Source organism: Mobula hypostoma, chromosome 7 (genome assembly GCF_963921235.1).
Source record: "Mobula hypostoma chromosome 7, sMobHyp1.1, whole genome shotgun sequence".
NCBI lineage: Eukaryota > Metazoa > Chordata > Chondrichthyes > Myliobatiformes > Myliobatidae > Mobula > Mobula hypostoma.
In genome coordinates this window covers 105,737,859-105,757,121 of record NC_086103.1, presented here as the reverse complement: position 1 = coordinate 105,757,121, position 19,263 = coordinate 105,737,859, and the positions used below count along the sequence as shown (strand labels likewise).

At 42.4% G+C, this 19,263-nt stretch overlaps 1 pseudogene; it reads left to right on the top strand.

The window, feature by feature from the left end:
* The first annotated feature begins 1,618 nt into the window (after positions 1–1,618).
* Positions 1,619–2,554, top strand: LOC134348987 (sin3 histone deacetylase corepressor complex component SDS3-like; annotated as a pseudogene).
* Positions 2,555–19,263: the final 16,709 nt, after the last annotated feature.

The window sequence follows — 19,263 nt, the reverse complement described above, 5'->3', positions numbered from 1 at the left end:
ATAGCATTGTTGTGTAACCAGGCCACGTACACAACAAATTGGTGACAAGGTTAATGAACCTACATCTTATAGGAACGTCATGTTTTAATTGATAACACTCGGAAAAAGAGCGCAAGGAACAAGTCAAAGAGTGGGAGAAGGAGGCAGAGTGAGACCGCGAGTCTGAAAGGAAGTGGGAGAACAGCCGGGGTCGGGAACGTCGGGAGACCAAGGGACACAGTCGGAGCTGCAGCACGTCCAGGTGAGACCACAGCCGGCACTGACCCCCCAGGGGCTGAGGGTGTGCCTGCCCCAGAAGGGAGATAAAAAGGAGCGACACACACACACATCTAGACAGAGTGCACTCGTGGTGCTAACAAAAGGGACATGTGAGTCAAAAAGGTAAATAAGGGGAGAACGGGGCTTAATTAACATAACAAAGATGGCGATGATTGGAACCACTACAGCATTTGATTGTGACATTGAAGACTGGGCAACTTACATTGAGAGAGTGGAGTTATATTATGAGACTAATGGTGTTAATGATGAAAAGAAAGCCAGGGTCTTACTCAGTATTATGGGAGCAAAAACATCCGGCCTGCTTCGGAGCATGTTAACCCCTGAAAAGTCAGCTGACAAAACGTTCAAGCAAATAGTAGACTCTCTCCAACAGCACTTAAACCCCAAACCACTGGTCATTACTGAAATTTCACAAACGGAATCAGAGCAAAAATGAAAGCATTTCTGAATATTGTGCTGAATTGTGCAAATTATCAGAACATTGTCAGTTTGGAGCTGGTCTATCAGACGCATTGAGGGACAGGTTAGTGTGTGGCATGCACTGTGAAACCACACAGAAGAAGCTCCTGGGTGAAAAAGACCTTACATTAGAGAAGGTGCTGAGCATTGCAATATCAATGGAAACAGCAGCACAGGTGCTTCAGAGACACAACAAGAATCTCTGGAATACGCTGTGAATAAAATGTCACTGAACAGAAATGAAGGAAAAAAATATTACCATTGTGGGAACATGTCACATGACCCCGATGACTGTTGGTTTAAAGGCAAAGAATGCAGAAACTGTGGCAAACAGGGCCACATTGGCAGAGTATGCAAAGCTAGTAAACAGCAGAAAAAGGACAAAATACAGAGAAACAAGAAACCCCAGAAAGGAAAATACAACAATGTGCACAAAATGGAAGAAAGCAGTTCTGATGAAAACGACTCAGATGAAAGTGAATTGTCTTGTCTGCAACTTCACAGCGTGAAAGAGACAGATGATCGAAGAGTAATAAGGATCACTCCACGAGTGGCAGGCATGAGACTGAAAATGGAGTTGGACACAGGCTCAGCTTTAACAGTGATCTCTGCACATGACCACAAATGACTGTTTTCTCACATACCTCTGAAACGAACTAAACTACCGCTAAAGACTTATACAGGACAGAAAGTGCATCCCAAAGGGAAAATTAAAGTGACAGTGACCTACAGAGACAAAACACAGCAGCTGAACCTCTATGTACTGAAAAATGGAGGACCACTGTTGCTGGGACGTGAATGGCTCAGGAAAATCCAGTTGGATTGGCACACCATCAAGGCACTAGATGTGTCAACAAAGGAGGGCAGCTCAGCGGGGAAGATGTTCACAGCTCTCCTTTCACCCATTGTAAACTATTACAATGACGAGGAGGAGCTAGACAGTGTCAACGATGACAATGAACACAATATCTGTGGCTATGACTTGGATGAAGATACAGAGGATGCAAGGGAGACAGATATTGCCAATAAGCAGGATGATGAAGACTACCTGGAAGTAAAAGAGCAAATGTAACAGGAGAAATTGACATCTCTCAAAAGACTGCTACAGCAGTTACAGGATGGCACTTTGCAGGAGCAGCAGAAAAGGATGAAGAAACTAGATCAACAATACAAGGAAAGAATACGAAATGCAGAGCTTTTTCTGCAACTGGAAACAGAGCAAGTGGAAAGGAATTATATTAAAGAGAAGAAAGCAGCAGTAAAGGAATTTGAAGATAAAAAGATTGAGTTAGAAGAAAAGAAAAAGGTGATTGAGAATGAGAGGTTAACAATGGAACTCACAGGAGATTCTATGAGGGTAAAGCCAATAATGACTAGGAAACTAAGGAGGAGATCTCATGACCCTGTTCCAATTACAGACAAAAGACGAAAACCTGCACCTGCACAGTTAAATTACTTGTTAACAGATGAACAGATAATGGTAGACCTGCGAACGTTCAATAAGCTTAAATCTCCCAAAAGACCAGCATCTCCGTCTTCCCCTGAGCATCTTCCCAGCACTCCTGCTGAATCACCGGCACAAAGATATGAAGCACGAATAGAAGACGGAAAGTTATATTACAATAAGAGATGGTATCATAAAGGTCAGGCTATCTATTTGGAATCTAAGCAGAGTACAAAGATCGGCTGTGTAATTAGCTCAGTTGGAACAAATGAGATATGGGTAAGGAAGACAAGTGATAGCACAAAGATGTGTATATATCTAGGACAGCTGCACAGAGCAGTCTTCATTATATGGAGGCGATCTGCTGCCTAGAACTCTAAGCAAGTTGGAGGTGCACATCTTCTTAACTCCCTATGCTCAGAGGTCAACTTTTCATGACTTTTATATGGAGATCTGTATTAAAACAAACAAGTTTATTGACAGACGTTACCCGGAGAAGCCCCCCCCCCCACAGAGACTTGAGTTATAAATGGTTCTTAGACCAAAAGTAAAAAAAAGGCTTGTTATAATTTGATATTGTTACATTATTTTGTTATAATTTGATATTATTAAGTTACTAAGTAAACAAATGGTAGGTGTTTGTATGTTAAGGATAAACATATTAGTTTAGCATAGTGCCCCAGTAAAAAAAAAGTTGATACATTATTAAAATAAAAGGGGAGGAGTGTACCATATAGCCTACAGTATAATAAGGAACTACTTTATCTTTTAGTAACACGTCGTTGAATGCGCTATTAGGCACATATTGATCTGTACGTGTGTGCCAAGTTCGGATTCTGCCGGTAAAGAAACATGAAACTTAGCTCCGGTCTCCAGCGTTTTTATTAATAACATTGTTGTGTAACCAGATCACATACACAACATTATCTATCTTCATTACCTGGCATGAAGAGGTTTTTCATCATTTTGTATTTTGATTTCAGATTCCCAACATCTGTAGTGTTTCTTCTTAATCTTTCTTCTAACCTGATTGGCTGACAGCTGCTTAGAGAACCCCTGATATGGATATGTAACAATTCAGTCTTAACCTTTCCACAGAACAAAATGTCACTGATATTGAATAAGCCAGGGCAAGCTTCACTGACAAATGCAGGTATGGGGAGTGTGATGTGGCGGTTGGGATTTGCTAATGTTGTTGGGTAGGATTTAAAGTAGAGACGAAAGATTGGATTGATGGGAGTAATTTACTTTGAGAATAAGGTGTCTTTAAAATGCGATGTATAAAATTATGAGTGGCTCGGGTATAATAAACAGGATGTAGGCCTGCTTAGGCTAAAACCTCCCAGACTCCACCTAGCTAACAGGAGTCACCAGCCACTCATTTCCAATTTATCACCTGCAGCCTATTTAAACCCAGCTCTCATCCACAATCCTTGTTCACCCATTGAACCAGGCAGCCACAACCAACTCCTTCTTAATCAAAACTTGCCCTGTTGCCTCTAAGCTGACTGGACGAGAGTCGCTTAGAGAACCCTGGAGCCTTATGTAGCATGTCAGTCTCAGCCTTCCCACAGAACAAAACATCACTGATATCAAGTAGGCAAGGGCAAGCCGAACTGACAGTTGTTTATTGAAAAAAAACTCAAATAATATTTTTCACAGCTTAAATCATATTTCATAATTGAAAACCAAATGCTATATTGAACTTTGCACCCTAAGAATCAACTTGAACTTGAAAATGAAATGTTTTGAGAAGGACACAATGAAAATTGAAAGCATGGAGAAGTAAGATGTATAGTAATAATTAGTGGAATTATTCTTGGCACAACATGAATAATTATGAAGTTAATAATCATTAAGTTAAATGGTTTTGCGTGGAATAAATTGCCAGGCAAGTATTTTTAGTTAAAGAACTGAATCAAATCTTGACCTTCAACAAAGCCAAGAATTAGAGAATAAAATGATTGGATGCTTAAGAAAGACAACACGTTAGAGTGCAAAACAGGAGAGAGAAAAGTGGGGATTGCACTCGTTACGTAAGTAACAGAATTGTAAAGACATTAAATAAACCGACCTTCATTCACACACAAACAATGACAGCTACTTCATCCTGAGAATCACCTTTAAACTTGGCAAGGTTTTTAGAAGCATCTTAAGGCAGACAGTAAGATTCAGTGAGCGAGCTCCACATTTTCAAGCTTTAGCAGTTAAGTTCACAAAGCACAGTGGAAATGTAATTGAATTCAGGGTATTCCATAGAAACATAGAAACATAGAAAATAGGTGCAGGGGTAGGCTATTCGGCCCTTCGAGCCTGCACTGCCATTCAGTACGATCATGGCTGATCATCCAACTCAGAACCTTGTACCAGCCTTCCCTCCATACACCCTGATCCCTTTAGCCACAAGGGCCATATCTAACTCCCTCTTAAATATAGCCAATGAACTGGCCTCAACTGTTTCCTGTGGCAGATTCACCACTCTCTGTGTGAAGAAGTTTTTCTTTATCTCGGTTCTAAAAGGCTTCCCCTTTATCCTCAAACCATGGCCCCTCATTCTGGACTTCCCCAACATCGGGAACAATCTTCCTGCATCTAGACTGTCCAATCCCTTTAGAATTTTATACATTTCAATAAGATCTCCCCTCAATCTTCTTATTTCCAGGGAGTATAAGCCTAGTCGATCCAGTCTTCAATCATATGAAAGTCCTGCCATCCCAGGAATCAATCTGGTGAACCTTCTTTGTACTCCCTCTATGACAAGAATGTCTCTCCTCAGATCAGGTAATCCAGAGTCCAGGATTAGAACAGTACAGCTCTCTGTGGTCACGCAACATCATAAAGGTAGACCAAGAGAAAATGAATGATAGACAAAAAGGACTATGCAGATATTGCAGGTCACCTCCAATGGCACCTCACTCTTTAATAAACGTTTACTTTTGAATCCAGATGTGGAGGGAATCTTCCCTGTGAAGCGTAGTCAGGGCCAAGACCACCACACTTCATGGCTCAGCTATACAGTGGATGAGAAAGGTAGAATCTAAGGGACAACCATCAATGGCTCTGATGCAGAAGGGGGTAAGGGATCGGCTCCACAGGGAGTCCAAGTCGCACACACAGAGTCTGGTCCAGAAAGTTGCATGCTGCACCAGAATCTATGAGGCACTCCTGTGTGCCTAGAGCCATTAGGTGTGGATGAGGACAAAGAAAATGACTCAAGCTATGGCTGTGGAACAAGGAGCTGGATGGAGCTTTCTAGATAGAAGGCCTCTTGTCTCGACCTTGTTGCCATTTCCTGAATGCAGTGAGCATCTGATGTTTGGGTAATTGGCTGCTGTAAGCACACAATTTGTTTCTCCACTGACGCACATGCTCTTGGGAGTGGGGGAGTGTTAAGGTAGCTCTTCCTAACTGCATGTGCTCTGGAAGCATTGACAATGAGGGTCCTTCATATTTCTGACAACAGAACTGGGGTTGCTGTATCAAGATGGAGAGTTGGTTGAGAGAGGTGAGCAGATGGTCAGAGGTTTCCTTTCAACTTCTGGATTGCATGCTCTTTATGATGGATGACTTCCTTTAGTCAAGCAAACTTTGCTGTGTCAATAGATGTTTCACTCCTGATAAAGGGTTCTGGCCCAAAACTTTGATTGATCATTTCCGCGGATGCTGCCCAACCTGCTGAGTTCCTCCAGCGTGTTGTGAGTGTTTCACTCATCCTGTCAGGAAATGTAAAAGAGGTTTAACCCAAATGCGGAGCAGCGGAGATGATTTAGCACTGAGCAATAACTTTAATAATAAACTGCAAAATAAAAATCCATGAGGGTCCACAAAAGAAGAAAGACAAGATACTTAACTCCACAAGGCAATAGGGTAACTGAAGGATAGGAGTGTCTGGTTGTTGCTACCTGGTTTGATGGGTAACCAAGGATTGTGGATGAGAACTGGTTTTAAATAGGCTGCAGGAGATGTTGTAAATGAGTAGCAGGTGACTCCATTAAACTGGGAAATGCCAGCCTGAGCGGGCTTACATTCTGTTTATTATACCCTGGCCACTCGTAATAATTTTATTCACCTCTCTCATTTTGAAGACATCTTGTTCTTAAAGGAAATTACTCCCACTAATCCAATCTTTCATCATTACATCACTAACTTAAACCCTACTCAACAGCATTTGCAAATCCCAGCCACCACACCACATACCTCATCCCTACCCCTGACCTTTCCGTGAATTTGTTTGTGTTTCCCCTTTTTAGGTTCAGCTCTGCTGTGATCCTCTTTGTCAGCCCCATTCCCATCTTTCTTTTTGACGAAGAAGAACCCTGCACCAGCTGGGGAGTGGGATGGTCAAATGAAGTTGTACGGTATTGCTTTGGTAATGCAGTCAATCATGGCATGGGTCTCAGGAGGGGAGAGGGAGAACGTACATCCTTGGAGTGGGGTGGTGCCCGGCAGGACGCTAATTGCAGAGTTGTGGTTTTGTGAGGTGGTAGGGTGCTGGCTTCTATTTCTCTGAAGACAATGGTGAAGTTCTAGTATTCTGGTGTGAATTTGGTGATGTTGAGGGTCTTCCATATCCATGGATTTACAGGGTGAAGGCAGGTGAGGCTGCAGACATGTGGTCCGATAAGTGAGCCCCCAACTCAGCAGTAAACTGGAGGGTTGTTCTAGTATCAAAATGATGATTGTACCTTCTAGTATCAATTGTTTGGCAACAATAAAGTATAAAGTATGAAGTATATCCCAAGATTTTCAAGCCCGCTCTATTGTATCGCCTTGCCAGCTACATATTTTTCTGTGCTTTCTTCCTATTTCTGTACTCATTAGTATGTAGCACACAAATTATTTCTGAGATTACTACCTTTGAGGCTCTTAATCTCTTTTCTGAATTGTTAAAATCTATCAATAAGAAAATCTGCACTGTGCTATAATGCTCTGTGTTCTATGATAAGACGTCATCTCTTTTCTACCTAGATCATATACCCTGCAATTTCTGGCTGTTCATTTTCTCCTCTCAGGATGTTCCCTTGTGATATTCTTGAGCCAGACAGAAAGGAGACAACAAGTTATCCTGAAATCACGTGTGACTAAAGAAATACTTTTCTGCTAGAGAATGAGCATCCGACAGCACCACAAGTCTACCCAGCTCCTCCTGATTGGCCCACACAACACGCCTCTCATCTTGTGTTACCCCTGGCTCTCCACTCATGACCCTCCAGGTTACTGCTGAGTTGGGGGCTCATCGATCAGACCACATGTCTGCAGCCTCACCTGTCTTCACCCTGTAAATCAGTGGAGATGGAAAACCCTCAACATCACCAAATTCACACCAGAATACAAGAACTTCACCATTGTCTTCAGAGAAATAGAAGCACCCTACCACCTCACAGACCCACAACTTTGCAATTAGCGTCCTGCCAGGCACCACCCCACTCCAAGGATGTACGTTCTCCCTCTCCCCTCCTGAGACCCATGCCATGATTGACTGCATTACCAAAGCAATACCGTACAACTTCATTTGACCATCCCACTCCCCAGCTGGTGCAGGGTTCTTCTTTGTCAAAAAGAAAGATGGGTGTTTTGCACCCAAGTCATTTCCTTCCTGGGTTGTGTCCTTTCATCCCAAGACATACCTATTGCTAAGAGAACATGTGTACCATTGTTGAATTACACCAATCACGCCCCTTCAAACACTACAGCACTAATTCAGCTTCTCCAATTTCTTCCACCATTTTATCAGAAACTGCAGCCAAATCGCCACTCCTCTCACCTCCCTCACCAAATTACCCACCTGATGGATAACCTGGTCTGCTGCCAAGCACCGCGCTTTCGAGAAGCCCAAGAGACGCTTCACCACCTCTCCCATTCTCCACCCTCTGAACCCCTCCGGACCTCTAGTGGTATAGTTTGCTGCATCTGACGTAAGCACTGGTGCCATCCTCCTAGTGAGGATGCCTTCTCCTCACACAACTTCAACTCTACACAGCACTGTTATGGAGTTGGAGACCAGGAGCTGCGTGCCATCAAATGGGCCTTGGAGGAATGGAGATATTGGCAGATGGGGACACCAAGTCGTTCCTGATATGAATTGACCACCAGAACCTCATATCCATTCAACAGATCCGTCAACTCAACCCATGTCATGCCTGCTGGGCACTCTTCTTCGAACAATTCAACTTCATTAATCCCTCCCGATTCAGCTCAAGAACTTTAGCGGGGATGCCCTGGCATGAGAATTTGACCCAGCTGAAATAAAGATTGACTCTCAGCCCATTATTCCATCCTCCCAGATCCTTTCCCTGATCATCTGGGACCTCAAGAACCAGATCCACCAGGCGCAACAAGACAAGCCTGACACATCGACAACTGCGTCTATGTGCCAGTGCAAGACCTACTCCGGATTTTCTGCACTACTGTTTCTGGTGCCCCAACATGATCATAGATGCCCACCTGTTCATCACTGCCTGCCCTCAATGTATGAGTCCAATTCCTCCAAGCAGCCGTTTCTGGGCTCCTGTGACCCCTACCAGGCCTTCATCACCTGTGGTCCCACACCACTATGGGTTTCATCATGGATTTGGCACCTTTAAAATAGCGTCACAGTCATCATGTTGAAGGTGGACCGGTTCTCCAAGGTGGCCAATTCATTGCTTTCCCCAAACCTCCATCAGCTGCTGATACAGCATACATGGTTCTCCAACATATACATAGTTCACCTCCATGGCTTCCCTCAGGACATTGAGTCAGAACAGGGCCCACTATTCTTTTCCAGCTTCTGGTGTGCTTTCTGTTCCCTCTTCCACACCTCAGTGAGTTTATCCTCTGGCCATCATCTGCAGACCAATGTTCAGTCAGAAAGAGCCAGTTAGCAAGTGGAGAAGTTTCTATGATGCTTTGCTGCCCCTACCCTTCCAAGTGGAAATAGTATTCTTTCTGTACCGAGCTATCTCACAATCTGCACACCTCTGCTGCCACAGGTATGTCACCTTCTGAAGGGCTTCACAGCTACCAGCCCCTGGGTCCGAACTGCCAGCATCTTGGTTCGCCGTTGCCAGAAAGCTTGGAAGCCATTCTCACAGCCAGTCATACTTACTGCCATCAGCGCACAACCAGGCTACTCCCTGTGACTCCCACAAGCTCTCGCTCGTGATTACCCATTGTGTCATTGCAGGCACTTACTGCCTCTGGCAGCCGCCATCCCTCTGGTTGCACTTACCTTCTACATATCCCACTTCAAACCCTTTGTCCATGGACCATTCAGCCTCTGGAACATAAGATGGCGGAAGGTGGTCCAATGGAATTGCATCATCATGGATGGGCTCTGCAGTACATCGTTGACTGGGATGGTTATGGCCCAGAGGAGAGTTCCTAGGCACCATCCAGTCTCAACTTTGATTCATCGTTAATCAAGAAGCCCTCCACCAGGCTCTCCAGATTGTCATGGGCCATTGAGTGTTGGCTGTGATGGGACCTGTCAGGCCTACAAAGGCAGGCACCTGCCTGTCTCCACCCAGCCACTGGAGTCATCAGCCAATAATTTCCAACTCATCATCAGCAACCTATTTAAACCCAGCTCTTATACACATTCCTTGTTCACCAATCGAACCAGCCAGCCTCAACCTTTTGCTCCAGCCTTCAATTACCTTGTTGTCTTGTCGAGTTTATTATCTGCTCTCTTTGGTTTGGTGGCCCCTCATGACTTGTTATTTTGCAAGTTTACTATTAAAGTTATCAGTCTTCATTAAATTGTGTCTACTGCTTTGCATTTGGATCAAGCATCCTCTATGTTTCCTGACCTAGGAAGTCAAAAGCCATGGGGCATGGATTTAAAGTACTTGGTATGAAAATTAGTGGAAATTTGAGGAAACCGTTTTCAGCGAAACAGTGATGGGGTGTGGAGTTCGGTGCCTAGATGGTAGAGGCAGAAACCCTCATCATATTTAAAACATTCTTGGATGTTCACTTGTAGAGCGATGACCATTGGAAATATGGACTCAAAGCTCGGAAAAGGATGAATAACACTTTTCTGCATTGTCAGTTTACTATGGGGTTTGTGATTTCTATGTTTTAATGATTTTGGAGTGCATAGGACTTGATCTGCTTATAAAATGTATTTTTGAACATTTTATATGAAGTATTTCAAACTATTACTTTTGATCATAGTTTAAGAGTGTGCATTCTGAATATATCAAACACTGGACCAGCATAACCATAATCCTTCTGAGGCAAATAGTGAATCATATTGACATCTATAGGTATTCTTGTTATTCATCTGCTAAAAATATGCACACTAAAAATTAGTTAATGAACAAACCTCAGGTGAGTTCATGTCAAACTTATTTACTCCATATTTCAAAGATTACAAACGACAAATCACTCCAATCTAATAATTGTAATAATATTCACATTTTTTAAGGAAAGGAAAATGAATACTGTGTTATGCAAGACTATTTAGTAGATTTGACAGTCCTACTTAAGTGAATTTTGCAAATAACTACATGTTATTTGGACATGCATGGCAATAGTTATGCTGGAAAATTAAAACAAAACACACAAATTAAAAATTAGTCAGGCAGCACTGCAAAGTTCACAAATTCAATATTACTTTACTCCTTGTTCAAAATTTGCATAAAATAATTTCTGAAGATGGTGTTTGAAAACATGGGTGTGATATAAATGCTGCAATAGAACCTTTTTATTTCAGGGTTCAAGTGCTTTGATCTTCATGTCATCAGGAAGATAATGAACTGAAGATAGAATACTAGATTTTATTTAAAATCAAGGTCTTCCAATTTATTCTACACTGAAGGCTTAACGTAACTGCATGAGAAAATTACAATTTTTCAAGAACTTAATTAATCATTTACATATTAATGTACTGAGTATGTGATCCTGATAATAAAATATTCTACCCTCCTTCTGATTATAGCACAGGTAGTAGTTTAATGGAAATCTTTTCAAAATAAGAAACCATAACACTCTTGTCTGGCATATTCTGTGAGCAACTAACCTCATGGCAATTTGACTCCTCAATTGTTCCCTTGCTCTAATGAACCGGTTTGTTGACATGCCTTCCCTATGACAGGTCGGATGAATCGCAAGAAATGAGACCCAGAAGCAGCTGTAATACCCAGACACTGAGTGGACATAGTTTATTCCATTGGCAGCTGTTCAAATGACTACTCTGCTCATGAGAACTCGCATCAGTGATTTCATTCGTCAGCTACCAGACAGTTCTAGCAATGTCAAGAGATACAAAAGCTCCTGTAAGATTGTAATCTGGAACTGATGCCTTGGCAGGGAAAATGATGCCAGCAGCATGCCGGAAAGGACATCAGTTTCTTCCAAATTTTATGCAGTGCGTCTCTATGGAGGTGAGCCAAGAACATTGAAAGAAACATTCTGAGTGAATACAAGAAGGTGCCATATAGCTTGGGAAGTTATTTCTAATATTTACACTTGAGATTTCCTGAGTATATTTGGCAGCTTCTGCAGCAACTTTTCAAATATGAATGAAAACAAACAACCTGGAGCCACCAATTTAAAAATCAATACACATTTTATTTATAGAAACATAGAAACATAGAAAATAGGTGCAGGAGTAGGCCATTCGGCCCTTCAAGCCTGCACCGCCATTTATTATGATCATGGCTGATCATCCAACTCAGAACCCTGCACCAGCCTCCCTCCATACCCCTGATCCCCGTAGCCACAAGGGCCATATCTAACTCCCTCTTAAATATAGCCAATGAACCAGCCTCAACTGTTTCCTGTGGCAGAGAATTCCACAGATTCACCACTCTCTGTGTGAAGAAGTTCTTCCTAATCTCAGTCCTAAAAGGCTTCCCCTTTATCCTCAATCTGTGACCCCTCGTTCTGGACTTCCCCAATATCAGGAGCAATCTTCCTACATCTAGCCTGTCCAATCCCTTTAGGATTTTATACATTTCAATCAGATCCTCCCCAATCTTCTAAATTCCAATGAGTACAAGCCTAGTTCATCCAGTCTTTCTTCATATGAAAGTCCTGCAATCCCAGGAATCAATCTGGTGAACGTTCTTTGTACTCCCTCTATGGCAAGGATGTCTTTCCTCAGATTAGGGGACCAAAACTGCACACAGTACTCCAGGTGTGGTCTCACCAAGGCCTTGTACAACTGCAGTAGTACCTCCCTGCTCCTGTACTCGAATCCTCTTGCTATAAATGCCAGCATACCATTCGCCTTTTTCACCGCCTGCTGTACTTGCATGCCCACTTTCAATGACTGGTGTATAAAGACACCCAGGTCTCGTTGCACCTCCCCTTTTCCTAATCGGCCACCATTCAGATAATAATCTGTTTTCCTATTTTTGCCACCAAAGTGGATAACTTCACATTAATCCACATTAAATTGCATCTGCCATGAACTTGCCCACTCACCCAACCCATCCAAGTCACCCCGCATCCTCTTAGCATCCTTCTCACAGCTAACACTGCCACCCAGCTTCGTGTCATCCGCAAACTTGGAGATGCTGCATTTAATTCCCTCATCCAAGTCATTAATATATATTGTAAACAACTGGGGTCCCAGCACTGAGCCTTGCGGTACCCCACTAGTCACTGCCTGCCATTCTGAAAAGGTCCCGTTTATTCCCACTCTTTGCTTGCTGTCTGCTAACCAATTCTCTATCCACATCAATACCTTACCCCCAATACCGTGTACTTTAAGTTTGCACACTAATGTCATGTGTGGGACCTTGTCAAAAGCCTTTTGAAAATCCAAATATACCACATCCACTGGTTCTCCCCTATCCACTCTACTAGTTACATCCTCAAAAAATTCTATGAGATTCGTCAGACATGATTTTCCTTTCACAAATCCATGCTGACTTTGTCCGATGATTTCACCGCTTTCCAAATGTGCTGTTATCACATCTTTGATAACTGACTCCAGCAGTTTCCCCACCACCGACGTTAGATTAACTGGTCTATAATTCCCCAGTTTCTCTCTCCCTCCTTTTTTAAAAAGTGGGGTTACATTAGCCACCCTCCAATCCTCAGGAACGAGTCCAGAATCTAACGAGTTTTGAAAAATTATCACTAATGCATCCACTATTTCTTGGGCTACTTCCTTAAGCACTCTGGGATGCAGACCATCTGGCCCTGGGGATTTATCTGCCTTTAATCCCTTCAATTTACCTAACATCACTTCCCTACTAACATGTATTTCGCTCAGTTCCTCCATCTCACTGGACCCTCTGTCCCCTACTATTTCTGGAAGATTATTTATGTCCTCCTTAGTGAAGACAGAACCAAAGTAATTATTCAATTGGTCTGCCATGTCCTTGCTCCCCATAATCAATTCACCTGTTTCTGTCTGTAGGGGACCTACATTTGTCTTTACCAGTCTTTTCCTTTTTACATATCTATAAAAGCTTTCACAGTCAGTTTTTATGTTCCCTGCCAGTTTTCTCTCATAATCTTTTTTCCCCTTCCTAATTAAGCCCTTTGTCCTCCTCTGCTGAACTCTGAATTTCTCCCAGTCCTCAGGTGAGCCACTTTTTCTGGCTAATTTGTATGCTTCTTCTTTGGAATTGATACTATCCCTAATTTCTCTTGTCAGGCACGGGTGCACTACCTTCCTTGATTTATTCTTTTGCCAAACTGGGATGAACAATTGTTGTAGTTCATCCATGCAATCTTTAAATGCTTGCCATTGCATATCCACCGTCAATCCTTTAAGTGTCATTTGCCAGTCTATCTTAGCTAATTCACGACTCATACCTTCAAAGTTACCCCTCTTTAAGTTCAGAACCTTTGTTTCTGAATTAACTATGTCACTCTCCATCTTAATGAAGAATTCCACCATATTATGGTCACTCTTACCCAAGGGGCCTCTCACGACAAGATTGCTAATTAACCCTTCCTCATTGCTCAAGACCCAGTCCAGAATAGCCTGCTCTCTAGTTGGTTCCTCGACATGTTGGTTCAAAAAACCATCCCGCACACATTCCAAGAAATCCTCTTCCTCAGCACCTTTTCCAATTTGGTTCACCCAATCTACATGTAGATTGAAGTCACCCGTTATAACTGCTGTTCCTTTATTGCACACATTTCTAATTTCCTGTTTAATACCATCTCCGACCTCACTACTACTGTTAGGTGGCCTGTACACAACTCCCACCAGCGTTTTCTGCCCCTTAGTGTTATGCAGCTCTACCCATATCGATTCCACATCTTCCTGGCTTATGTCCTTCCTTTCTATTGCGTTAATCTCATCTTTAACCAGCAACGCCACCCCACCTCCTTTTCTTTCATGTCTATCCCTCCTGAATATTGAATATCCCTGAACATTGAGCTCCCATCCTTGGTCACCCTGGAGCCATGTCTCTGTGATCCCAACTATATCATAATCATTAATAACAATCTACACTTTCAATTCATCCACCTTGTTACGAATGCTCCTTGCATTGACACACAAAGCCTTCAGGCGCTCTTTTACAAGTCTCTTAGCCCTTATACAATTATGTTGAAAAGGGGCCCTTTTTGATGCTTGCCCTGGATTTGTCGGCCTGCCACTTTTACTTTTCTCCTTACTACTTTTTGCTTCTACCCTCACTTTACACCCCTCTGTCTCTCTGCACTGGTTCCCATCCCCCTGTTGTGAACTAACCTCCTCTCGCCTAGCCTCTTCAATTTGATTCCCACCCCCCAACCATCTAGTTTAAAGTCACCTCAGTAGCCCTCGCTAATCTCCCTGCCAGGATATTGGTCCCCCTGGGATTCAAGTGTAACCCGTCCTTTTTGTACAGGTCACGCCTGCACCAAAAGAGGTCCCAATGATCCAAAAACTTGAATCCCTGCCTTCTGCTCCAATCCCTCAGCCACACATTTATCCTCCACCTCATCGCATTCCTGCTCTCACTGTCGCGTGGCACAGGCAGTAATCCCGAGATTACTACCTTTGCAGTCCTTTTTCTCAACTCCCTTCCTAGCTCCCTATATTCTCCTTTCAGGACCTCTTCCCTTTTCCTACCTATGTCATTGGTACCTATATGTACCACGACCTCTGGCTCCTCACCCTCCCACTTCAGGATATCTTGAACACGATCAGAAATATCCCGGACCCTGACACCAGGGAGGCAATCTACCATCCGGGTCTCTGGACTGCGTCCACAGAATCGCCTATCTGACCCCCTTACTATTGAGTCCCCTATCACAACTGCCCTCCTCTTCCTTTCCCTACCCTTCTGAGCTACAGGGCCAGACTCTGGCAATTTAAACAAAGGGAGTTCTTTACTCTGAATTAGAAGGTCATCCAATTTGTAAAAAGAACGGCTTGCAGGTATAAGTAGCACAGATCTCAAGATGTTGCTAAGTACTTCACAACCACTTCTGAAGTGTGGCCAAATATTGTAACCTAACATATACATGAGTTAATTTGCAAATGGCAAAGTCCTCTGAAAATCAATATGATAATAATAACAAGTGAATCTGCTGTTAAGTTTCAAATTAGCAATAATATTGGCTAGGGTGCCCTTCTTAAAGATCATGCAAGGGAATGTTTCCACATATGGAGCCTTAGTTTGATGTGTCATCTGAAAAGAAAGCATGCTAGGAAGATCTTTAGTATTTTTATACCTGCCGAGCTCATTGTTTCACCTGGAGAGCAAACACCATCAAGCCCTTGATTTCACTAGAACCAAAAGCCCCATCAAATGACCACAAATTAGGATTAAAAACTGATGGCTTTCCAAAAGAAGATAGATATTAAGAGAAGATGATACCTATTGGAAGTAAGTGAAAGAAAGCAAATAAGGAAGTTAAATTCTAATGCATAATGGTACTTGCATTGTTGACTCGTCTCTTGTTTGTACACTGTTTATGTGTCCTGTTGCTGAAATTCTTTGCATCTATATAAACATTCAGAATAATTCAGAAGTAGGCATCAGCTAACCTTAGTTGGGAATTCATGATGATGATTACGATAATGCGGGGAAGAGCCTCTATTCCTCCCTTACAAAAGTAGGAAATAGAAGGGCAGAACGATCTCGATGAGATGAGTGTACTCGATAAAATGAGCTGTTGCTGTGCACTTGAAAGAGGGGGTCTTCATTGCATTGAAAATATATTAATAACCCCCTCTAGGCAAAAATAAAGGCAATTTAAACCAACTTTCATTGAAGATGCTTTTTTTTTAGCGGGTCAAGCAACCCAGCACATTGTACACAGTCACTAGTGTTTCCAGAGATGCAGGACTATAGCTGCTTAGCTGGTTTACCTTTGTGATTCTCAGCAAGACTGGCTCCTGGGTGTACCAGCAGTGCACGATCAAGCTTTCAGTCTTCCAACAATATGCAACTACCACATCAATCTCGAAAACTTCTTATGAAATGAGATAAGCCCATGTGATGAATAGTAGAAGATGACTGGTCAAGTTGGCTTTTAAAACCTCATACCTGCATCTAAATAAGAGAGTGTTATCATCACAGACTTAAATTAACCCTTGCAACACACAATTTTTAGATGTGACAGAGCAGGAGGGATTAAAGGAGGAGGGGTGTTACAAGTCAGTGAAAACGTCACACCGGTGCTCATCAGGACAAACTGGAGAACTCATCTGCTGAGATATTATGGGTGGAACTGAGGAATAAGAAAAGAATGGCCATGTTTATGGGGCTATAATATAGACCACTCAACAGTATGAGGGATTTAGAGAAGCAAATGGGTGAAGAGATCTCAGGCAGCTACACAAAACATAAGATAGTTATAGCAGGTAATTTTAACTTTCCACATATTGACTAGGACTCGCATACTGTAAAAAGACTAAATGGAATAGAGTTTATTAATGTGTTCAGGGAAGTTTCAGTACGTAGAAGTCCCAATGAGAGAGTGTGCAATACTTGATCTGCTATTAGGGAATTAGACAGGACAAGGTCAATTTTAGATGATATCAGAAAGGGTCTGGCAAATGTGGATTAGGAGAGGCTGTTTTCTGGCAAAGGTGTACTTGGTAAATTGGAGGTCTTCAAAAATGAAATTTTGAGAGTATAAAGCTTGTATGTGTCTGTCAGAATAAAAAGTAAAGATAACAGGTTGCGGGAACCTTGGTATTCAAGATATATGGAAGCTCTGGTTAAGAAAAAAAACAGGAGGTGCATAGCACGTATAGACAGGTAAAAACAAATGATGTACTTAGGGAGTATAAGAAATGCAAGAGAACACTTAAGAAAGAAATCAGGAGGGCTAAAAGAAGGCATGAAGTTGCCCTAGCTAACAAGGTGAAGGAAAATCCTAAGGGATTCTACAGATATGTTAAGAGCAAAAGGATTGCAAGGGACAAAATTGTTTTTTTTGGGAGATCAGAATGGTAATCCACGTATGGAGCCAAAAGAGATGGGGGAGATCTTAAATGAATATTTTGCATCTGTATTTACTCAGAAGATGGACACAGAGACTATACAAGTGAGGCAAAGCAGCATCGAACTCATGGACCCTATACAGATTACAAAGGAGAAGGTGTTTGCTGTCTTGAGGCAAATCAGGGTGGACAAATTCCCAAACCATGACAAGGAGTTCCCTCAGACCCTGTGGGAAGCAAGTGCAGAAATTGCAAGGCCATAGCAAAGATCTTTAAATCATCCTTAGCAATAGGTGATGTAGCAGAGGATCGGAGGGCAGCCAATATTGTTCCACTGAACAAGTAAGGCTCTAAAAATAAGCAAAGAAATTATAGGCTTGTGAGCCTGATATCAGTGGTAGGAAAGTTATTGGAAGGCATTCTAAGGGATTGGACATAGGAGTATTTGGATAGATATAGACTGATTAAGGATAGTCAGCATGGCTTCATACATGGTAGATCGTGCCTAACCAATTTTATAGAGATGTTTAAAGAGGTTATCTGGAAAATTGATGAAGACAGGCAGTGGAAGTTGTCTATATGGACTTTAGCAAGGCACTTGACAAGGTACGCATGGGAGATTGGTTCAGAAGGTTCATTCACTCAACATTCAGGATGAAGTAGCAAATTGGATGAGACATTGGCTTTGTAGGAGAAACCAGAGAGTGGTAGTAGAGGATTGTCTCTCTGAATGGAGGCCAATGACTAGTGGAGTGCTGCCGGGATCAGTGTTGGGTCTATTGTTGTTTGTCATCTATAGCAATGATCTGGATGATAATGTGGTTAACTGGATCACCAAATTTGCAAATGACAGCAAGACTGGGGGTGTAGTGGACAATGAGGAAGATAATCAGAGCTGCAGTAGGATCTGCATCAGCTGGAAAAATAGGTTGAAAAATAACAGATATAATTTGATGCAAACAAATGCTAGGTGCTGCACTTCAGTAGGACCAACCAGGGTAAGTCTTAAGCAGTGAGCGGCTAGACATGGAGGAATGCTGTAGAACGAAGGGATCTGTGAATACAGATACATAATGTATTGAAAGTGCTGTCACAGGAAGATAGGGATGCCAAAAAAGTATTTGACACATTGGCCTTCAAAATCAAAGCATTGAGTACAGGAGATGGGATGTTATGTTGAAGGTGTATCAGATGTTGTTGAGGCGAAATTTGAAGTATTGTGTGCTTTGGTCACCTATCCACAGGAAAGGTGCAAATATAGTTGAAAGGATCCAGAGAAAATTTACAAGGATATTGCCGGGACTGAAAGATCTGAGTTACAAGGAAAGCTTGAATGGGTTAGAACTTTATTCCTTGGAGCGTAGAAGATTGAGGGGAGACTTGACAGAGGTATACAAAATTATGAGAGTTATAGATAGGGTGAAGGCACACGGGCTTTTCCACTGAGGCTGGGTGAGACTAAAATGGGTTAAGGGTGAAAGGTGAAAAGTTTAAGGGGAATGGGGAATATGAGGGGAAACTTCTTCACTCAGAGGGTTATGAGAGTGTGCAGTGAGCGGCCAGTGCAAGGGGTGCGTGTGAGCTCACTTTTAAAATTTGAGAAGTTTGGATCGTTACATGGATGTCAGGGGTATGACCCACTGTAGGCAGTTTAAATGGTTCAGCATGGACTGGATGGACTAAAGGGCCTATTTCTGTGCTGTACTCTTCTGTGACAATACAGTTAAACAATTCAGGGTCATGGTAT